This window comes from Ambystoma mexicanum, chromosome 6p (assembly GCF_040938575.1).
Source record: "Ambystoma mexicanum isolate Mex_15411 chromosome 6p, UKY_AmexF1_1, whole genome shotgun sequence".
Classification (NCBI taxonomy): domain Eukaryota; kingdom Metazoa; phylum Chordata; class Amphibia; order Caudata; family Ambystomatidae; genus Ambystoma; species Ambystoma mexicanum.
Genome location: NC_090935.1, coordinates 1,523,583,225 through 1,523,608,023, shown reverse-complemented (window position 1 = coordinate 1,523,608,023; position 24,799 = coordinate 1,523,583,225).

Genomic DNA, 24,799 nt, shown 5'->3' with positions numbered 1-24,799 from the left:
GGACGAGGGAAGCCTCCAGCCGTGTGGAGACTCAGAGCGGGGATATCCCCGCTCTGCGCCTCCACATGGCTGGGGGCTTCCCTCATCCCCCGCCGGGGACGCAGGTACAATACAGTACATTTTATTTTCCCTCTTCCCCGTCCCACTCCCGCCCTCCCAACCCCACTTACCTTCTTTTTGATCCTTTTTCAGGAGCGGACGCGCTGGGAACTCTTGTGTTCCCAGCGCGTCCGCTCCCGATGGCTGCCATGGAAAGGGAAAACGGACTCTGTTTTCCCTTTCCATGGCGGCCATTTTTTTGTGGTCATTTCTTTTTTTTTTTTTTTAAACGCCGCAGCGTTTCGGGTCAGAAAAAAATGCTTTTAGTGTCCCGGTCACGCACATAATGCGGGCCGGGGTACTAATAGCAATATGACCCTCGCGGCGGGGGCATTACTGACTCAGGTAATGCTCCAGGGCCTTCGGTAAGGCCCTCGCTTCACTCGGGGCCTATACCTATGGGCCCCGGAGCATTACCTGAGTCGATAATGCCCCAGCCGCGAGGGTCATATTGCTTAAGTATGTATTTTCAGTCTTCTAACATATATAAATATATCTCTCTAATGGTCAACATGGCTCCAGTATTCAAAAGGGAGGAATCTTCAAAAATGGGTGTCTTGTTCTGGTTGTTCGCTCCAGTGGACATATTGCAATCAAGTTTGATTTAAGAACTTCAATTCAGCCTCCTTCATTAATATATGGCTATTATGTCTCTTTCTTTTTAGACCCTGGAGCGCTATTGCATTCACCCTGCATTCTGACTTATAGTTAGGGTGTATTTGCCAACCGCTGTTTTTTTTTGGAGTTCCGGGTCCCCCGAGCACATAATGTTCTTCATCTCATGTACTTCATTCGTCCAATCGTTACTGTTTTAGCCGCTACTTGTGTTCTCTTGCAATTCCTTGCTTACCTTTAGTGCCTTTGTTCCGCTTCTAAAGGAGTGAGGACATTTCTTTTCTCCTGACGCGCGTTTACCTAGCACCCGTTGCGTTCCTCATATGTTACTAAAAACGTGAATAGGTAAATCATGATACGTGTGCAATTGTAAGGTGATGTATGCACTGTTTTTCGCCCTCATTTTGGGAAGGGATCTGTTGGTATATTAAATCATTTCATCCTCTACCCTTTGCAGAGACTATGCATATTGCTTCTCTGTTTATGCTGATAGATCACATGATACGCACACAGTTTCTCTACTGCAATTTTGAGATGTAATCTTTTATATATATGAAATTATGCTGCAGTTATATATTACACCTCTTAAGTGCATGCCGTCAGAGAGTGCATAAATCGATAATTTATCTATGCCAATCCATAGATGCAATTACATCTAGATGTTCAAAATAATAATGAACAATTAATTAATTAATTATTTAATTAATGAATACACCCCCCATGCATTGTATTTCTCATTGAGCACTGCGAGCAATGTTTTTCATGCATATGTTATCTAGTGTTCTGATTTTTATGTATTTGAGAGATCTTGGTTTAGACCATCTTTAAAGGTATTCAAATGGAAAATCCACAGTTGCTTTCATTTTAGGAGCATCCCTCCTATAGCCCCCCTCTTTGTGGTGTTTTTATCGTCTCAAGGATTGTCCATACTAGGTCGTCCTTGTGTGTTTCATTGCAACATAGTATTCCACAGGGGGTGCCGTCGGTCATTTTGTTCTAATATTGGAACAATGCTCACATATACTAATTTGTATGTTCCTGGTAGTCATCCCTATGTATCTTTTATCACATGGACATATGATTTGATACACTACATGTGTCGTGTTACAGTTCGTCAGGGTCCTTTTTCCCACGGTGTAGCCCACCCTATGTCTACCTTAGTGGTACATTTAGTAAATGGGCAAACAGAACACTGACCACATGGTGTATATCCAGCAAAGCTCAGCATGGTCCATAATCTTCTCTGAACATTTGTTTTGTGTTTATTCTCTTGGTATGTGTTCACCAGTGAATCTTGCAGGTTCCTTCTCCTTTTTATAGCAAACATTGGGACTGCTAAATTAGTAGTCCCTACGTTTAGGATAGGCCAGAGTTTCTTAATTCCCTGTTTTATTTTATTATCCACAGGTGACTGGCTGAACACTGCTGTGATTTGATTTTGTTCTCATACCCTTTTCTCGTGTTGTGTCAAAGTTATTTCCCTAGTGATATTTCTGGCTCTTTTTCGTGCATGTTGTATGATCTTTTCAGGATAATTTCACTCTTAGTTTTTCTGATAGCCTAGTTGCCTGTTCGTCCTATTCCTTTCTATTTGTACAATAATTTTTTCAAAAAGGTAGCAGGCGCCCCTCTCCAGAAAGAACATGGCATGATAACCTGATTTTTTTCCCACTTTGAGAGCTTGCAGCCCTCGCTTTTTGCTCACTGTACCTTTCACAGATGGGAAATATCCATTCGCATTTAATTCTTTGTCCCGCCCATATGGGCAGTCCAGCACCGAAATGCTATGGCAATTCCCTTCTGAACAAGACTACCAACAGCAACCCCATACACGTGTTTCAGCGTTGTTGGGCCTCATCAGTGAGGTGGAGCTGTGCCTCTCTGAGCACAGTGAGCAGGGAGTCCACGTATGGGTTCCCCCAGGTAACTCAGGGTGACCAACTCTTTCTGGAGAGGGGCGCCTGCTACCTTTTTGAAAAATATTCATACAATTACGATGATATCTTAAGAACTGCCCAAAGGGCAAATTCTCTTTTAGGCTCTTAGGGTGAAAGCTGGTGAATTCTAAAAGAGAGTTCCTATCAGTTTTTTGTGATGTACTGTAATTTCAAATTGTTCTCCATTTCTCACAATCTTGAGGTCTTGGAAGATAGCTTATTCTTTGCTATATTCATATGTGAATTTTAGGAACATATTCTGCTCATTTAGTCATGTCATAGAGTTCTTTAAGTGCCCTTCATTCTCATCAAAAATCATGAGGACATCATCTGTATAGCGAGTCCATTTCGTGTTATTCAACAAAAAATGTATTAGTCTCGCTATAAATTATTTTCTCTTCAATGTCTGCAACATGTGCATTTCCCAAACTGGGGGCAAAAGTTGCCTCCATTGCAGTGCCTCTTCCAGGATAAAGACATTTCTGGTTAGAGCAATCTCAGAAAGCTACATCACAAATGTGCCAGGTGTTTCAATTCTAGCTACTTTTTGTAACAGCACACCCGCTATGACCCTCAGCATTTCTTCTTGGGGGAATCTTTGAGTACAGTGACTCTATATCTAGTTTGACTATAAACACTTCACTATTTGGGAGATTAATTATTTCCAATAGTCTCAATACTGCTGTGGTGTCTTTTGTGTGCTATTTTATCTTGGTGACTTCATCCTTTAGGAAGAAGTCCACAAATTGGCATAGAGGTTCTAAAATAGAACCAATTCCGGAAACAATTGGGCATCCTGGTGCTGGTGTCATTCCGTTATGAATTTTGGGGAGGGGATAGAAGGCTGGACATCTGGGAAACTCAGGACACAAACATTCTCCCTCTTTATGGCTAATATACCCTTCATTCAGACCTTCTTCTATTATGGAATTAATAAGGTCTATTAATCTATTTGTTGTATCGCTACCCAATCTTCTATAGGTCACCCTATCATCAATGAGTATCCGTACCACCTTTTGATAGTTCGATGTATCCATTATTACAGTAGCACCACCTCCCTTATCTGCAGGTTTTATTATGATGTCTGCATTCTGTTGTAAATCACGTAAGTGTAACGCTCACCTTGTATCCACAGGGACGCCACCCGACTCGGCTGGATCGCTTCTGAGTTGGATTCACCTCCCCCGGGGACTTGTGCTGGCGTGGGTCTATTCTGGAAGACAGGAATTCAGTTTTAGCCACAATCACCTTCTCCCGGGGCCCGCCTCCCAAGTGCCCCCCTAGCGATTCCCTTAGAGCCTTCCTCATCTTGTATTTCGATAAGGTGCACTCTCCGTCCTGCTGTTCTGTGCAGGGGTGCGTAGTGGCTGGGCACCTTGCGGTCAAGTTACTTCACTGGCATGCGGTCGGGAGTCCAGTCCTGCTGCGACTCCTTTCTTGAGGTAAGTCTTTAGTTCTTCTTCTTCTCCCCTTGTAGATGCAGGCCAAGGATGCTGCGAGCAGGTCTCGGTGAACGTCACGCTACGAGTGCAGAACAACGCGAAGCGCGTACCTCAGCTCAGGCGTGGCTTAAATAGCCAGCAGGTATCCCAGGTGCCTCCAGGGCAGATCACGACCTAGATGCTTGACTGAATGGTGCAGTTCCACGCCGAACCTTGTGGGGGCAGCCATGTTGGTCCATTCCCCAATGGAAACTCAACCAGCCATATGAGCCTGGCACCAAAGGCGCCAGGACTGGCTCCAGAACAGCCGAGAGGGGCATGATTGGGCCCTTGGGGCCTTGCAGGAACACTGTGGCAAGGGCCAGAGACCCTGAGTTCTAAGGCCAGGGGCTATGGTCGTGACAGAACTCCCCCCTAACACCCCTCTCAATGTGGTCCTTCTGTCCAGTCCCGGCTTGGTGGGATACTCCTGATGGAAGCGTTGTATCAGACGTGGGGCATGAATGTAGTCACTGGGCTCCCATGTTCTGTCCTGCAGGCCATATCTTTTCCAGTCTACTAAGTATGAAAGTTTTGTTCTGACATACTTTGAATCTAGGATGCCCTTTACTTAAAATTCTGGCTCTCTCGTGAATTATTACAGGTCCTGTTGGGGTAGTTACTCGAGTTCCAGGCTGAACTGGTTTCAGAAGGGATACATGAAACACTGGTTGTATCCGCATGTTGGTTGGCAATGTCAGCTTTACAGCGGCCGGGTTTATGATGGACTCGATGGGAAACGGCCCTAAAAACCTTGGGCGGAATGTCCGGGTTCCCTTTAGAGGCACATACTTAGATGCTAGCCACACCTTGTGCCCTATTTGGTAGTCGGGGGCCTTTCTGCGATGCTGGTCCGCGTATTTCTTCTGCCGAACTTTGGCTTGGCACAGATGTTCCATGGCTCTCGTGAAAGCCTGTGAAATGGTCACGTGTAGGTTCTTGATGGCTGGCATTTCCGGAGTCGTAGGAATGTCCAGTTCTGACGTGCATGGGTGTCTGCAATACACAGTAAAGAATGGAGTCTGCCCGGTTCTGCTGTGTAGTGAATTGTTATAGGCATACTCAGCGATCCACAATAAATCTTTCCAATTCCCTTCGACTTGGTGAGGCATGCAGCGCAAGTATTGCTTGAGCGTCTGGTTCATTCTCTCAGTTTGACCATCCGTTTGGGGGTGATGGCTAGTGGCTAATCGAATGTCTATTTGAGCCATCGAGCAACACTTCCTCCAGAAGTTACACACGAATTGGGTACCCCTATCTGAGATCAAGACTGATGGGAATCCGTGCAGCCATACCACGTGTTCAAGGAAGGGTTTAGCTAGACCGGATGTGTTTGGTAAACCTTTAAACGGACAGAAATGGGACATCTTGGAGAACAGGTCTATGATCACCAGGATGGTGTTGTAACCTTGACGGAGCCGGCAGGATGGGTCTATTCTGGAAGACAGGAGTTCAGTTTTAGCCACAATCACCTTCTCTCGGGTCCCGCCTCCCTAGCGATTCCCTTAGAGCCTTCCTTACCTTGTATTTCGATAAGGTGCACTCTCCGTCCTCCTGTTCTGTGCAGGGGCGTGTCGTGGCTGGGCACCTTATGGCCAAGTTACTTCACTGACATGGGCCCTGGAGTCCAGTCCTGCTGCGACTCCGCTCTTGAGTTAAGTCTTTAGTTCTTCTTCTTCTCCCCTTGTAGATGCTGGCCAAGGAACAACGCGAAGCGCGTACCTCAGCTCGGGCGTGGCTTAAATAGCCAGCAGGTATCCCAGGTGCCTCCAGGGACCACGCCCTGCATGCTAGACTACATGGTGCAGTTCCACGCCGAACCTTGTGGGGGCAGCCATGTTGGTCCATTCCCCAATGGAAACTCCACCTGCCATATAAGCCTGGCGCCAAAGGCGCCAGGACTGGCTCCAGGAAAGCCGAGAGGGGCATGATGGGCCCTTGGGGCCTTGCAGGAACAATGTGGCGAGGGCCAGAGACCCTGAGTTCCAAGGCCAGGGGCTATGGTAGTAAAAGTAAGGCATTTTTCTCATATCTAGTCAGGTTATAAAAGTGGCTACTGCTCTATCTCATCCAATTTTTTAAGAATCACTTTTTAAAAAGATATTGATTCTGCAGATATATTTGCAGGTGGTGGGTAGAATGTGGACTTGCTGTGTAGTTTAGTCACATCTGATGGGCTTTCAAAGGTCCTCTTTCCAAAATATTGTTTCAGGCATATTTTCCTTACCAGTTGTGTAATCTGTATCCTTGTTTGGAACGGATCATGTTGTGTTGTAGGTATGAATGAAAGTCCTTTTCGAAGAACTTTAAGATGTGTTTCCTGAAGTTCTAGTTTAGATACATTCAAAACCAGTGACTTGTTTGTGTTCTCATCTCATGGTTCATTCTGGCTAGGGGGTTAAATGTATTCTGTTGGTACAGTCTGCGGCCTCTGTTGCATGTTATCCTTGGGGATTGATCTTGCCACCAACTTCTGCCTTTCCCCTCATCCTCTTGGTTGTAAAAAAAGCCTGAATTTCTACCTTGTGTGCCTTGATCCTTGTCTTCAAAATGTACCCCCTTAGATGGACGTGTATTCCCTATTAGATCTGAAGATGGACCTGCTCTGGCATCATCTGAGCTGCCACTCAAGAAATTCCAGTTGTGTGATCTAGCATTTGCTCTATTCTGACGCCCTCTATATGGAATACTGGTTTGTACCTGTCATTCTCTTCATAATATGCATCACACTGAAACCCCTGACGTACCTCAACACCTCTGCCACTTGCATACAGCGTCTACCAGCAAAAATAAAATGTGGTATAGCAGGGCACACATCGAATCTTCAGCAATAGCACTCTATCCTAAACCACCAACACCGCCCACCCACGTGCCTGACCTTTGGGCTGCTTACTGGAGCCTAGTCAGCCATCTAAGTCCAATGCCGGCGAAAAGGCCACAAGCATCTCTTAATATAAACTCTTAGAGCCTCCTACACATTGACTGCGGTCAACAAGCGTGTTCCAACCACAAAGCGCATTGCGGCCGTAAAAAATGAATACAATACAATACAATACCACATAGGGGTACTTTATTTCATGTGTAAACGTTGTAATATCTTTTTTAGTTTTGTTATTTTTTATTTAGATGTAATTCTTTAAATTCTTTCATCGTGGCATCCAGAGCTTCTATGCTTTTTTTGTAATTTCAAATAATAATTTTTGACGCTAGCGAGTCCTCTTTTTGCCCTATTTCTCCTCATTTTTTATGAGGTCGGTTTTGCAGTGTTAATAATCAATACCAACCAGTCTTGTGTACATTTATTAGCAATGTAACTCCAGTCCTTCCTGAACTGGAGTTGGTCTAAGAATGTCCTTGGTTAAATTTTTATTATAAGCCCCTTTCGGAGCAATATGCGACCTAAGATATTCTGTCATCATTGCCCCATGTAGCTGTATACGAATACGTTTTTTTTCTCAAGATCTAGAGTTCATTACATTCATCTCCTGATGTCTGGGGTCCCACCAAAGGATTTGTTGCCAAGATTGAGGGGTTAGCTAATGTTCCCTCTACCTACTCTTCTGCATATGCTAAGTAATTGGTCTCTGTCGTTCTCGTTCAGGTGTATACACTGTATATAGTTTCATAAACAGATGTCCCTATTCTTCTTCTTCATAGTGTTTAATTAATACCCTTGCCCATGGTGGATTGCACCGCTTGAATGAATATCAAAAACACTATCAGAGACGAGGGCTAAGGAGCAGCAACTTCTGACCTGATGCGCACAATTTTATCATACAATGCAAACAAACGTTTTTTAAGATTCTATTCTTTACTTCTACATATGTTGCGGCCTACAGCTCACTAAATCTCCCAATTAGAAAATCTAACTATCCCTCATTTCAGTTGTTATCTATTTTCTAGTTGGCGCTGATGTGCCGCCTATCTAAGAAAGGGGATATAAGAAGGACTGACCCTAAACTAACTCACTACTTTCCTGCACCTCGAAATTCCCCAAAACACACGGGGGAGTGTTAACCTACTTGTATTCCTCCCTCTTCAGTGTGATAAAAAAAATGCAGTGAACTCTGCTTTATCCATTTAAAATAATGTGTTAAACCCAGGCTCTCTATCAATCTGTTCTGGTCACAGGCCATGCGCACAAGTATCTGTGCTCTGGCCACAACCATCACAGCATAATACGGCCATGCACCCAAGAATCTGGCAACTGGCCACAATCATTACAATAATATGTACAGAAATTGAATCTGGCCACTGGATACAGCCATTATAATAATATGTGCATTGTAATTATAGATAGTGTATGGGGAGTATACAGTATTTGTAAGATGGTGACATAATACAATTGAAGTGCAAATACTTATGATTGCTGTACCATTGGGGATACAGGTAGTCCACAGGCAGAGTCTTGGCCGAACAGCTTGAGACACACATTGTGGGTTATTTGGTGACTGAAAGAGCGCTTGGGTGGACAGCTTGGGTTATTTGGTGACTGAAAGAGGGCTTGGGCGGACAGCTTGAGACAGAAATTTGGGGTTATTGTGTGACTGAAAGAGGACTTGGTCAGGGTAGAGAGTAGAATCTAGATGATATGGGGATATTTTCATAGGTGAAAAATAGGGTTGGTGGTCCATTTCGATTTCTGCAGATGTCATTTGAATTGGGGGTTCAGGGTGAGTTTTGCAGTGGTGGCTGTCGCTAGTTGCCACATTATGCATGACCGTATTATGTTGTGATGCTTGTGGCTGGTGACTAGATTCTTGGGTGCATGGTTGTCTGGCCACTGGCGACAACTAATAGAATAATATGGCCACTGGATACAACCATTATAATAATATCTGCATAGTAATTACAGATAGTGTACAGGAAGTATACAGTATTTGTGACATGGTGACATAATACAATTGTAGTGCAAATAATACTTATGATTGCTGTACCATTGGGGGTACAGTTTGAGTTTGTTTTACATGGTAATGAAGGAGAAATATTTGCTTCTTTCTCTGTGAACAAGAACACAGTACACTATGTTAGGCAGGATTACGGGTCTGGCGGTAACCGTGCCAGTGCTACTGGCGTGTTACCGCCAGTCCCGTAAATATTTACTAACACCTGACTTCCCGGTGCCACCAGAGGGTTACAACCCCGGCAACCGGAAAAGTCAGGCGCCAGTAAAATGTTTTTCCCATTCCCATAGAGTCCAACAGGACTCTATCGGAGTAGGGACCACAGAAGCACCGGCACCGTTACTAACAGTGCTGGTGCTTCTGTGATGGTCTGCCTACCATGGCTGTTGTGCCCAGGAGGGTTAGACCTGTCGTGCATGGTGGCTCCGGCAGGCAGACCTATAGTGTTTTCAGACCAGCATACTGGTAATGATCCCCAATGTCTCATTGCATGCAATGTCACATATTCATGTACTTTTTAGACCCTCATATTTAGTACATTCCAAGTACTATGTTTGAAACAACATGACTGTGTGTTCTGCACAGTTGCTGTTTGTTTCCATAATCATTGGGTCATTGGGAAAAAAAATCCATACAGGATTTTAAAAAAGTCTACATTTGTTTGACTTCAACAGTATGTTTGTTTGAAGTGTGCAGTAATTAAGGGGATGTTTAAAGTGCAAAAATAAGTGTATTTGTTGTTACAAGCAGTGTTGCAGTAGGAATAATCATAATAGTATATTTGCAATGAAGTGTAATGAAGGATATTTTTGAAGTACTTAGATACCAGTTGGTGTATTCTAACTGTTCATAGTTTTGTAGTTCTAAGGGTATTTGTGAAGCACTCAGATACCTGTTGGCGTATTCTAACTATTTTGGTATCCAAAAGTAGCATTGCAGTATTATGGATGTAGTTAGATACCAGTTGGGATATTCTAACTGTTTATAGTTTTATAGTTTTGAAGGGTATTTTTTTAAGCAGTTTGATACCTGTTGGCGTATTCTAACTGTTAATAGTTCTACACGTCAGTGATTAAACTATGTAGACCCTCATAATCAGTACATTGTGGGTACTATGTTTGAAACAACATTACTGTGTGCTCTGCACAGTTTGCCTTTCTGTTTGCATAATCATTCGGTCATTGAGGAACAAAATCTATACAGAATTTTAAAAAAGTACTACATTGATGTGAGTTTAACTTTCCGAGTACCTGAGTTTGAAGTGTGCAGTACTTAAGGGAATTTTTCAAGTGCACTAACTATTGATAGTTTCACAGGTCAGTGACTACATTTAGGTTTAAGGAATATTAAGTAGGCCTTTGCATTCAAACCAACCACATCTCTTTTTAATGTATGCAGTATAGTGACCTGCAGTGGTTGTGGCACCAGTGTCGTAGATTATGCCTACAGTTGTGAAGGTTTTCTTGCCAAGAGATACTTGCCTGTATGTGAAGCTAGTAAGCTTGCAGTTGTTTTTGGGAGGATAGGTCAGGGGCAACGTGCTTGTCTTGTAAGCAAGACGACACAGAGCAACACAGGGACGATCCCCAGGTCCATGCTTATAAACCTCTGGCTATTAAGCGCGTTATAAATAACCAATTACAATTGCAATTACAATTTTTGGTACCATATGCATTGTAACTTAAAAGCATTAGTATCAGATATTGGCTATGTGAGTTAATGTGCAAGGTGGAACGATTGTCTGAATTGCAAACAGCTGATGAAATGGAATGGATTCACAATTTGGTATAGATAAATATGTTCATTAGGGATGTGCTCTTGTGAAACATGGTTGCAGAGAGTGCATGTATGTTTCCACGTGTATGAAATCTGGAAGATTTAATTTATAGGTATGCTTTTGGTTTCCAGTATTTGGAGTGAGTCCCTTAGAAATTCTTGACTTATTCCCGAGACACTGTAAGTGTTGTTGGGATTATTTGTGGCATTTCAATGAAGGACAAGCATTTGCAAAAACAACTGGTCTAAGCCGTTCAAGTAAATGTTTTAAACAATTGGTGGCAATTGGAACAGAAGATTGATTGCTACATTTGCATAGCAATTTACATTGGTTGTGTTGGAAAATTTAAATGGACCAGAGAGTTCTGTCTCTGTGTCATTTGCTGGAGTTCCACTTGTTTTTTTAGAAGAAATATTTCTATTTATATCTGCTGATGGATGTGCAGTTGTGTTTTTTACTAGATAGTTTTGTGGTTGCACTGCTTGATGGAGTAGCAGTTATTTTTTGTTTCTTTGGTGGTACTTGTGGGAGATCTCTTATAAGTTCTGTTTGCGTTACTTTTCTTTTTAAAATTGTACCTTTTTGAGTTACAGGGTACATATCTAGATGGAGTGTGTAGAGAGCACGTAGTCTGTTGTACTCTAAGATGCAAGGAATGTCAGCCGTGACTTTGTTTGCATCAAAATTGATTAGAAATAGTCCTTTGAGTGTACGTAGAAGTGAACGTGCTACATAACTCATACCTTCTTTAAAGACTGTGCTGCCAATGTCAATCAATGGCTAATCTAGGGTTAAACCTTGCGATTTGTGAATATTGACTGCATATGCAAGAGACAGAGGACCTCATTACAATAGTGGCGGAATGGGTTAACGGGTGACGCAAAAGGATGCGGGCCCGTTAACAACATTCCGCCACGTTACGAGTTCCCCTCACAGGACCCGCTCTGCATGTCTGGTTTCACCAGACGAGCAGACCGGGTCCCATGAGGGGAAGAGGGAGCAAACAATGGGCCGGTCGTAATCGGCCCTATGGGGACTGAAATGGGAATGGGGAAGGTCCGGGCCCGGATTCCTGGAGGGAGGAATTACTGGGCCCTCCGAACTCAGAATGGCCCGGTAATTCCCCATTCTGGGAACCCGGACCTGCACCCGATGTTGGCGGCAGCCATGCCGCCAATAGCGGCATGGCAACCGCCAAAATCGTAATGAGGCCCAGAGAGAATTGTTTTCTGCGTACATACATGTCTTTGAAAAGAAGGAATCATGCTGTTAAGCGTCCTATACATTTAACTTCTGAAAGTTTGTGTGTGGAGCCAAAAAGCACTATTGGTTGCATTTCGTTTTTTTAACATTGTCGCAGTAAATTGAATACAGCTTGCTTGGGTTGACATTCAGGGCATACAATTTACATTTTTTTGTGCTAATTGTTTCACAACATCAGGAGAAAATATGTTATGCTCATATAGCTCATGGATGAGTCTACTATTTTAGATGGATTGTGCATCTTTAGACAGAAGACCAGTTCTAATGCTTTTTAAAATGTTAGCATAGGGGAGGTCTAAAGACTAATGCATGTTTTGAGTTAGTTCTCTGTATTGGAAATGTTGCCAGATATTTACATTTGGTATGCTGACAAGTGTGTTGCGGCACTGTTCGTGTCCTAAGGTCTTAAAAATAGGGTCACCTTTCACTGATGTTAATTGTAGGAGATCTCCAAAACCAATAATATGTTTTCTTCCAAAGGGTTCTTCATAGTCCGTTTTAAGGACTTCTTGCAATCTGAGGTGAATTAAAGCCAACCTTAGGTTGGAAACCATGCTTACCTGCTCTACTAGGAGCATTTTCATTTGTTTCAGAATTCTGCGTTCTTCAGTAGCAGCTTCTGCTGATAGTTTGTAGCACTCTAATTTTTTCTGGTGTTCTACTGGAAGGAGCAGTAGTCGGTGTAAATCAACTCCTCCTATGTTGTAGGCAGCTATCCTGTGGGGGCTGTTACAACAGCTGAAAGGTAGTTGTTTGTTAAGTTTTGTAGGAATTTGCTGATGATTTTAATTAAGAATGTTTTTCCAGAACCAGCTTCACCACTTACATAGAGGAGGTTTATAATTTTGACATCTACAAGTTTTAGTTTCTTGCTTCAAACCATGTTCAATTTCTTCAGTCACTTCTATCTAAATGCTAAGTTGCTCATCATTTAGCTGTCATTTCAGCACTGACAAGTTTTCTCCTGACTGTTCATATTGATACACCCTCATTACGACTTTGGAGGTAGCCATGCCCTTTAGAAGGACATGGCTGCCTCCAAAATCATGTCCGGGTCTGGGTTCCCTGAATGGGGAAATACCGGGCCATTCCGAGTATGGAGGGCCCAGTATTTCCTCCTTCAGGGAACCCAGCCCGGTCCTTCCCCATTCCCATTCGAGCCCTCATAGGGCTCAATGGGAATGGGGAGGGAGCTAACAACGGGCCCATTACGAACGGGCCCGTTGTTAGCTCCCTGGTCCCCTCGCGGGACCCGCTATGGACGTCTGGAAAAACCAGACGTCCAGAGCGGGTCCCGCGAGGGGACCTCATAATAGTGCAGAGTGGGTTTAACGGTGCTGGCACCATTACCGGCACCGTTAAACCCATTCCGCACAAGTTATAATGAGGCCCATGGTGTTTACTAATTCAGTCATGGTTATTTCTGCTTCATTTAGAATGAGTGACTGTCCAAGTGGTTTTTGGCTTCCTGTAAGAGAAGGTTGACTTGCTTCAGAAGTGTCTTCATCTATTTGTGCTTGAACTTCTTCCTCTTGTTGGCGTTCATTGTCCAACATGTTTTTGTATTGCTTGAAATGTACATTTGTTATACTGCTTTCATTTGCATTAAATGCAGCTTCAAATGAGGGCCTCATTACGAGTAAGGAGGCAGCCATGCCCTTAATAAGGGCATGGCTGCCTCCATACCGGGTCCCAGTACCGGGTTCCTTCAATGAGGAATAACCGGATCATTCCGACATTGGAGGACCCGGTAATTCCTCCATGAAGGAACCCATGCCCATTCCCATTTGAGCCCCCATAGGGCTTAATGGGAATGGGGAGGGAGCTAATAACGGGCCCGTTAATAATGGGGACCTCGTAATAGGGCATCCCGTAATGAAGGGTGCCGGTCCCGTACCAACAGTCTTCATTACAGGAGCGCCTATGTTATAATGAGGCCCACGGTTACATAATAAATCTTCTTTTCTCCATGGTATAAAATGTTGCAGTAGGGCCATGTAGTAAAGTTCTCTATGTTGAGGAATTTTAAATGATAATTTTATATGATTAATTAGGCTGGGTTTGGTAAGTTTGATGATGCATCCTTCACAAGCTGAGACCATGGCCCTCATTACGAGTTCGGCCGGTAGCCATGCCGCTATTGGCGGCATGGCTGCGGTCGAAATCGCATCCGTGTCCGGGTCCTCGGAATGAGGACTTCCCGGGCCATTCCGAGTTCGGATGGCCCGGTAATTCCTCCATCAAGGACCCAGAGATGGTCCTTCCCCACTTCCATTTCAGCACCCATAGGGCTGAATGGGAATGGGAGAGGGAGCAAACAACGGGCCATAATGAGATGGCCTGTTGTTTGCTCCCTCTTCCCCTCGCGGAACCCGGTAAGCATGCCTGGTTTTCCCAGACGTGCTTAACGTGCCCCGCGAGGGGACCTCGTAATGTGGCAGAACGGGTTGAACGGCGCGTCACCTTTTACTGCGCCGTTTAACCCGTTCCGCAGGGTCGTAATGAGGCCCCATGTATTTTCCACTTTTTTCATCTGGTTTCACATTATTTTTGTAGGAGAGATTTTGAGCTATGTGGTACAGGTGCATATTTTCCAAACCAGTACTGCATGTCTAATACATTGGCCCTCATTCCGAGGTTGGTGCTAGTCATGGCGCTATTAGCCATGGCTACCACCACCGACGTGGTTGTATGGGGACTTACCAGTCCATTCTGCCCTTTGCGGGACCGGTAAGTCCCCATTTGAAATGCCATTCCCTATTCCCTTTTGAGCCCCCATAGGGCTCAATGGGAAGGGGGAAGGCGGCAATAACGGTACCGTAAATTACGGTATCGTTATTGACCCCGGGATCCCTTTGCGGGTCCCGTCCTTAACGCCTGCTAAAACCAGGCGTTAAGGGAAGGACCCGCAAAGAGACCTCGGAATAGGGTGCAAAGGGATTACCGGCACCGGTGTCATTACCGGTGCCGGGTAACCCTTTGCGCCCGGGTCGTAATGACCCCCATTGTTTTTTTAAATGTCCTGGCTGTTCGATAATTTCTGGCTATTGTTTCTATGTCTTGGTAGGATTTCAGCACTCTTTTTCTGGATGCAGCTGGACCAAGCCTTAGCCAGACTATGGGGGTCATTACAAGATTGTAGGTAGCCATGCTGCTATTAGCGGCATGGCTACCCCCTTACCAGCTACCAGGTCTGGGTTCCTCGAATGAGGAATTACCGGCCCATTCCAACTTTGGAGGACCCGGTAATTCCTCATTCAAGGAACCTGGACCCGGTACAACTCCATTCCCATTCGAGCCCCCATAGGGCTCAATGGGAATGGGGAGGGTGCTAACAACAGGCACGTTAATAATGGGCCCCTTGTTAGCACCCTGGTCTGCTCATGGGACCCGCAAAGGCTGCCTGGTTTTACCAGGCAGCCTTAGCGGATCCCGCAAGCAGAACTCGTAATTAGGCAGTAAGGGGTTGATGGCTCCGGCACCTTTACCGGCGCCATTAACCCCTTACCGCCTAACTCATAATGACCCCCTATGTGTTCAGATTCGCCATATAAGACTGTTGCTGTTAAACTGTCTGCAGCTTTGTAGCATCCGCATTCTCTATGGGACAACATTTTTATGCCAAAGCTGTACAATTTTTGTGACAGTGTTTTGTCATATGTTATGTTATCCCAGAGGTATTTTAGCTCTGTTTTCTCAGTTTTGGTGAGGTAGCCATGCTGCTATTAGCGTTATGGCTACCCCCTTACCAGCTACCGGGTCTGGGTTCCTCGAATGAGGAATTACCGCCCATTCCAACCTTGGAGGACCCTGTAATTCCTCATTCAAGGACCCCAGACCCGGTACAACTCCATTCCCATTCGAGCCCCCACAGGGCTCAATGGGAATGGGGAGGGTGCTAACAACAGGCCCGTTAATAATGGGCCCCTTGTTAGCACCCTGGTCTGCTCGTGGGACCCGCTAACGCTGCCTGGTTTTACCAGGCAGCCTTAGCGGATACCGCAAGCAGAACTCGTAATTAGGCGGTAAGGGGTTGATGGCTCCGGTACCTTTACCGGCACCATTAACCCCTTACCGCCTAACTCGTAATGACCTCCTATGTGTTCAGATTTGCCATATAAGACTGTTGATGTTAAACAGTCTGCAGCTTTGTAGCATCCGCATTCTCTATGGAACAACATTTTTATGCCAAAGCTGTACAATTTTTGTGACAGTGTTTTGTCATATGTTATGTTATCCCAGAGGTCTTTTAGCTCTGTTTTCTCAGCTTTGGTGAGATAGGCTGTGACATATTTTGCAACAGCAGTGGAACTGTCTACAATATATTGAATATCTATGTTTGCATTCCACAAGAGGGCAAGGATTGCATTGTAATCATTGATATACTTTGAAGCTTTGTTTCTTTTAATGTTGTATGTGTTTATAGACGATTTGCCTTTCACACTGTGTCTTACAGAAGACATCAAGCTGTTTACTTATCCTTTTGCTGAAACTGGTCTAGGGAAACCAAAGCGGCATTTGTTGTAGTATTTACCTTTGTTTTTATATCTATGTCAGCAGTATTTGCCACACTTATGTTTTTGGAAGTGTAAAATGATGTGTGGTTTCTGCAGGTGTGTTGCAGGATATGTATTTGTGAAGAAACTGCAAAACAGTCGCATCACTGTCATGACCAAATTTAGGAGCATCTTGTATCCACAAAAGCATGTGGATGTGTGGTGCTCCTCTGGATTAATATTCTTTTCTCCAAAAGAAGTGTTCCACTTCTCTGAGGTGAGGGATACTTTTATTACAGATGAAGTACAGCATGGCAACAAAGCGGTGGTGCAAATATCTTGACACATTTACAAGGACAAGAGAAGTGTTCTCCTTGTGTTTTTATGTATATTCCTTCTTTATTTCGGTTTGCTATGAATAAGAAGTTGTGCAAGTCACCCCATGCATATTCTGCACAACTTAAAGTAACAAACCATGTGGGTGGGCTGAGCTTCCTTAGCATGCAACATACATCAGCGTGACGTTGGAACCAGTATTCCTTTGTACCAGGCATGTTTGCCAGGAGATTTGTGATACTTCACTGCAACACTTGATCTTTGTTTTTCATCTTTTGAAGCAGATGGGTAGCAGGCATGTTTAAACAATTAGAGCCTGTTTTAATTTGTGTGCAACTCAAGTTGCTAGTTCACTTTCAAACAGGAGATGGAATATGGATTCTACATTTTGTCTGAATCTGGGGTCTTCAGAATCCATTCATAAAGAGCGATATTCTGATGCTTTTATTTGTGTGGATCTTTCATCATATCTTCCTCCTTTTCCTGTAGGAAGGAGTAGAGGAAAGGCACGTGCTTCTACACTTTTCTACCATATTCTGATTGGAGATGCTTTGGCTTGACACATTTCATATGTTTCTAATGCATCGTCTATGTGTCTTTGGAGTGTGGTGGGTGAACTGTATACTGGTCCAAAATATTGGCTGCAGTAATAGGATCTACACGTTCAAATTGGGGAGTTGGTGATGAATACTGACTTATGTGCGTGGTTTCTCTTAAATTCTCTTCAATGTTTATATCTCTGTAGTACTCATTGTTTTTGTTTAGATATTGTAGGGCTTTACTAACTTTGTTTAAGTCTACTAGTTCTTGACAAATGTTTTTGTCTCTTGTTGGTACACCATTAGCTAGGTTAATCAAAGATTGATCTATTGGCTGTTGCACTCCTAGAGCTTCTACATTTTCGTTAAGATCAAATAGCAAATATACTACTTTGCCACAAATGCCTTTTAATAATTCAGAAGGAGGCAATTTGTCTGTTTTGGGTTGAAGGCGGATTATAGCTTGAAATGGGTCTACTGTTTGGATTATAATGCTCTATACAAATGAGGCTGTTGGAGAGGTTTTGGAAGTGGGAAAGCTATTAGTGACAGTATGTGATAGCTTTTGGTTATTATCAAGCTTTGTATTGCAGTATATGCAAGTACTGAGGGGTCACTCATTTTGTATTTTTTTCTGTTATAAAATGTAAAGCTAATTGGAACCATTGAGATTCCTCATCGTCCTCTATTTTGTAACTCATATCTACAATTTGTGTGCTCTTTTTATAAAAAGTTTTGCGACAACACACACATACTTTGTTTGGTACTTCAGAAGATGTGCTTTGCTATTTCTTTTTTGTATGTTTTTGTTAGAAGATTGGTGTTTCTAAGGTTTTTGCTAACGATCTCTAAACGTACTGAATTTTCTAACTCATCTTCACTTCCAAAATATTTACTTTGGATGTGTTCTATTTGTTGAAGGAGTTCTTTGGCTGGTTCCATGTCATTTCATTGTGGGATGTTTTTTCGCAGGGTTTTTGACTGCAAATGTTTTATAGAAAACCCCCTTTGAATTTTTTTTACATTTATTTTTCCCATTCCCCCCGATTCCCTTTCAGTTTATATCTATTACCAAAAACCCACATCCCGTATATATAATTTGTAACCCCCTTAAAAAAATCTGATGGGTTTTTTTCTATATATAATTTGCAGTAAAAAAACCCTCCGAAAAAACGTCCCACGATGAAAGGACGTTGTATCCTTTGGCTGTTTCACGTAGGAGAATGTTATTAAAATGGCGCAGTTGTAAAGCAGGAGTATTTTGCATACTAGATTCCATATAGTGGAATGGTGTGTTCCTAACATTTTGATGTGGTGGAAGGTGCTTTTACAAGCAGATCCTGAAATGCAGGCTAATGAATGTCCTTGCAGTCCAGTGTATTTGCGCACTGGACAGGAGTCCATTGTTTGTAAAATTTTTATTCTAATTGTGTCTTTCACTTTCACATTGTGATTGAGGAATTGTCGTAAAGATTGGAAGGATTTTTGGCATACGTCACACAATGAGCTGCATGGCCATTTGTAGACTGGATGGATTGATTGGGTGAAAGGAACAGTTAATTAAAAGTTTGTTGGGGGGTGTTTTTTATAAAGGTTTCTTGTGGTATAATGGTGCTTTCTACCATTTCATACCCTCAGCCATTACTATGTATGGCAATTGGGTTTTTCTGTTCTTGTTTATAAGCCTCTTGATTGAAATATGCTTCTGTGCTGCTTGTGTGAATCCATTCACCTTCACAGAAGTTTGAAAACATATCTATGTTGACATTGCGCATGTTTATAAGTACTTTTTGTAATTTAATGATTAATTTTGTTAGTGGGTTAATTCTGTTTAAAATGAATATAAACGAGTTTCTTTTCAGCAGAATTACACTGTGAATTAGAGCTTCTAGGAAAAGTCTTCTGCAGCACTTTTTAAGGGTAGAGGGTGATTTCTCAGCTGTCTTCATAAGATTCTGAAGTACTCTGCAGTGGAACATGTTTTATAAAATTACTTTTTTTGAATCCTTCACTATGGCTATATTGACATGGTTAGATATAGAGGTAGGGTCATTAGCAGTTTGTTCTTCTTTATACATTTGTTTATCTTTTTCTTATTTTGAAGAGTGGCCCTAGTTTTATTAAGTGGTTGCTGGTTTACATTTGTTGACTGATTATATTAGCAGTTTTGTTTCAATGTTTGCTATACATTCTGCTGGAGGTGGATGTGTATTTGGCATGCTTTTATTTTTATCAGCTCTATTCTTTCTTTGTTTTCTATGGATTTGTTTTTTAATAGGCATTATGTACGGTCTGTTGGAAAGAAAAGGAAAGGGTGGGTTTGAAAGTTGTGGAATATATATGCTTGCATTGTGAATGACTGTGAATATGATGGCAGACATAAATAGAGGGATATGTGATTGTGCAATGGGCTGTTAGTTGTGGTTGGCAAGGTTGTAAGAGTAGCTGTAGAAGGGCTTGGGTTAGTGCGTAAGACACTTGTAGTGTCAATGAAGTTGAAGAAGTGAAGATATTACAATGTTTTCAGGATAATAGTGGGTGTTATAATAATGCTGTTTAGGTGACCATTGAAAGAGTATACATGTTGAGGTATAAGGAGTAATAGCCAAATAATTGTTGTTGTTTTGAAAGGAATTTTGTAGGCTTCTATGCGGCTAAACTTTACTGTACGAGTAACAGAAAGACTACTACTGCAGTAATGCACTTACTTTGTAGGATGTGACAAGTAGTTTCCTTCAGATTGTTGTCTTCCTGGAGGCTGTTGTTTACTGTAATTGCGAAAGAAGAAAATTAGTGGCTACATATGGTAGTGGTGAAGTATTTTTACTACACGAAGACATTGTTTATGAATGTAGGAGAAGTTGTTGGAAAGAAGACTTCATAAAATTGGCCCTCATTATGAGTATGGTGGTAACCCTGGCGGTGCTGAAGATGGGTTGCCGCCAGATTCCTAATCATTTTGTGGCACCTAGCTTCCCGGTGCCAGCAGAACATTACAAGTCCCGTTGGCCTGGAAAGTCAGGTGCCGGAAACCGTTGGTCCCTATTCCCGTGGAGTCTCATGGGAATGGGGACACAGGAGCACTGGCTCTGTTGATAATGGGGCTGTTGGTCCCATGATAAATATGCCTAACGGTGCTGCAGCTAGAAAGTGTGACATTTTTATAGAATGCAAAATGGAAAATGCTGAGTGTTTTAAAAGCTGCCCTTTTTGGGAGGCTGTACAAGAAAGTTGAAAAATGTTTTTTTTATGTATAGCAGCACTGTGTTTGCGTTTTCATTAAAAAAAGGAAGTGGAGATGGAAAACATGTGTACAACACTTTTAAGTGGCACTTGTGAGAATGTTTCCTGTGTTCTCAGTGCATACATACTTGCCAATGTGATGCATTACAATGTGTAGTTGCTTATTAAGTGATAGTGCTTTTGTTTGTATTGTGGGAGTTGTGGTTGCACCTTATCCATTAGGAAAGGTGCATTAGAAGTTCCAGAATGCATAGACAAATGTAGGAGCCAAAAACCACATACAGATTAGATAGGGGAATGTTAGCAAGTATTCATGTGCGACAAAGTTAATACAACTGCACACACTGAGTGTTATTTCAAAATGTTGCACAAATCGTTTCCATTTTCTTTCATTTATTTTTGAGAAATTACACACAGTACTGTTGTAAATGTACACATGCAATTATTAGTTGTACTTGGAATGGTGCTGAAATGAATATTTTTAAACGCATTGCATTTCCCCATTTTTCATTCCATGCAGATGCCATACTTTTGCAACATACTTGCAGTGTGTGTTTTCAGTTTGGATTGTGAGAGTTCTAGTGTAACTTTGTAGGTGGGAGAAGTGGTATTACAAGTGACAGAATGAAAGGAGAAAATAACAGTTAGTAGGTTATTATGGGTCATAATGGGCAGTATGCATGTACTGTCAATGGGCCTCATTACACGGAAGGCGGTAAGGGTTAATGGTCACCAGTAATGGTACCGGTGACCGTTAACCCTTACCGCCTTACTACGAGGTCCCCTTGCAGGACCCGACATTAACGGCTGGTGTAGACCAGCCGTTAAAGTAGGGACCCGCAAAGGGACCAGGGTGCTAATTACGGTACCGCAATTTGCGGTACCGTAATTAGCACCTTCCCCATTCCCATTATGCCCTATGGGGCAAAAATGGGAATGGGGAAGGGCAATGGAGGAAGGGGGAATTACCGCCCCGCCAACCTTGGAATAGGGCCGTAATTCCCCTTTCCTCCAAGGCGGTGCCGGTAATTTACCGGCATGGACCAAGGTGCTAAGAGCACCTTGGTCCACTGCCTACCGTGTAATGAGGCCCAATATATTGAACTTTCACACAGGATCTGTCATTTTAACATGCTATAGAAATGTTTTACATGTGATTTTCTTTTCTTTCACAAAAAATAGACAGACATTGGTGCTGGAATTGCAAATATGTATTTTTAAACTGTGATGAAAATGTTCACAAATGCCACTTGATGTCAGGAAAAGGGTCAAAAGAGTGTATAATAACTGAGTAGGTTAATGCAGGGTAAGTGGCAGAAATCCTGTTTACATGCATTTGTAAAGGAGTTGGAAGTATAATTTTTAAAATATAGGCATACCTGTAATTTGTCTTGATAGAGGCAGATTTGGTAGATTTGGTTGAATCTGCAAATAGAAGTCTTGGAGATTTATATAGTACTTCCATCTCCCTTCGCCGAGGGGTGAGGGCAGGAGCCCCCCCAGCCCAGCAGAGGATCCAGGCTCCAGCGGGCATACGGACAGAGCCTGCCTGACCCTGTCCCATACAGCGCCTGACCTGCCCATGCCGGGCGCGGCGCGGCGCGAAACCGAGGCTGAGCCTCGATTACTCCAGCTGGTTCCGCCGGCAGGCGGATTCGCCGGCGGCCAGCACTAAGGCCATACAAAGGCCTGTTCCTGCGCCCCAGATCCCACCATTCCATCTCCCTTCGCCGAGGGGTGAGGGCAGGAGCCCCCCCAGCCCAGCAGAGGATCCAGGCTCCAGCGGGCATACGGACAGAGCCTGCCTGACCCTGTCCCATACAGCGCCTGACCTGCCCATGCCGGGCGCGGCGCGGCGCGAAACCGAGGCTGAGCCTCGATTACTCCAGCTGGTTCCGCCGGCAGGCGGATTCGCCGGCGGCCAGCACTAAGGCCATACAAAGGCCTGTTCCTGCGCCTGTTGCGCGGCGTGGCCACCCCCCCTGCACAATTTTTCTATTCTCTAACCGATAGACTACCACCTGGACAATGAAAAACGTACTCTTTTTTCAATCAACGAGGGCACCCACAAAGGCACTGTGCCTGTCCTCAGGCTGTCTACACCGTCGAGCCTAGAGCCAGGACCCCTTGCCGTCCACCTACAGGGTAAGCATACTGCCCCCTCCTCCATATTCCATTCCCGACCTTCGAGCTAGAGCCCTGATCTAGCACCTCCCAACATTGCTACGTCCAAGGTCCCACATGCTCCGTTGTGCTCTTGAACCGCAACAAAAATATTTCAATGCACAATCTATAGCCAACCAACCATACTCTTGCCCTGCTTTGCAATATGCTGTCACTTGATAATAGCACCGGCACCACGGTCACCTAGAGACCACTGTGATACTGTGTAGTGCCTTATGGTCGCCCAGTGACCACTGTGATACTGTGTAGTGCCTTATGGTCGCCCAGTGACCACTGTGATATTGTGTAGTGCCTTATGGTCGCCCAGTGACCACTGTGATATTGTGTAGTGCCTTATGGTCACCCAGAGACCACTGTGATATTGTGTAGTGCCTTATGGTCACCCAGAGACCACTGTGATATTGTGTAGTGCCTTATGGTCGCCCAGAGACCACTGTGATATTGTGTAGTGCCTTATGGTCACCCAGAGACCACTGTGATATTGTGTAGTGCCTTATGGTCACCCAGAGACCACTGTGATATTGTGTAGTGCCTTATGGTCACCCAGAGACCATTGTATTGTAAACCACTCACCCACCAAACTAAGTACCAGTCACGCACAATGTCCAGCCTACTTAGCTTCTACTGCATCATGGCTATTGCTACATTTCCTGCTACTAGCAAGCTAAGCAGCTACACAGAAACCCCACTTTACTCACATGCACCTCTATCACATATATCACCAGATATTATTACTAACACTCATGCCTACACTGACTCTAAACACCAAACTCTGTTAGAACCACTAGTTTACACTTCCAAGCCTAGCTCCACCCACGATAGAAATAGCAAACTACGCGCTAGACTTAACAAACTCCATGAGACACCTAGACGACTCCTCCTTCCCACAAAATCTGAAATGAAACATCAAATTGGCAATACAGGCCACGCTTCTAACCACACCCGAGCTTCAACGCTTACCCAAATATCTGTGCCCAAGACAAAATCCAGCGCGAAAAACACTCCTAATCCTACACATACCAAAGAGGAAACTAAGGAACATTCCTATAAAGGAGCACTTCTCAATGCCAGGTCACTAGTTGCACATGCCCTTGAGATAGCTGATCTAATCACTGAGAATAACCTGGACTTCATTGCTATAACTGAAACTTGGCTACACCAGGCAGCAGGCCCTTCACTCATGCTAGCCATACCTGACGGCTACACTATATGTAGACAAGACCGAGAGGGCACCCGTGGAGGCGGAATTGCCATTATCTCTAAATCAAGCCTCTCACTAAGACTAGCCCCTGCACTAACGCTACAATCCTGTGAAGCCCTCACTGCTAAACTCCTTATAAATAATAATCAATCCCTAACTATTCACCTAATCTATAGACCTCCAGGCCCACTTGGGACCTTCGAAGAGGATCTACACAAGTTACTAACCCTCAATGCTAAAACCACCTCTCAATTGTTGTTATTAGGGGATTTTAACTTAGGATTCAATGACAAAACAGATGTGCATGCCGCGACTATTACCCAAGCTATTAACTCTCTAGGGTTCTCCCAAAAAGTCAACAACCCTACCCATACGAAAGGTAGAATATTAGATTGGGTCGCTGACTCTAACTGTACTACAGTCATCTCCTCTATCTCAGCTTTATCATGGTCTGACCACTCATTAGTGTCCTTTGACCTCCTAACCTCCCAACCATCCTCTACAGTCGTCCCCATGGCACCCTCATGCCCCACAAGAAACAAAAAGAATATGACAATAGATAATGTCATACCCGCTATTCTTCCAACCTTAAACGCCTTGCCTGACAATTTAGACCCCGGCACTTTAGTTCACGAGTATAACAAAATTATGACTGATACTCTGGACAAAATTGCCCCACTTAAAATGCGTACAAGTAAACCCAAAGCCTATCTAAATAAATGGT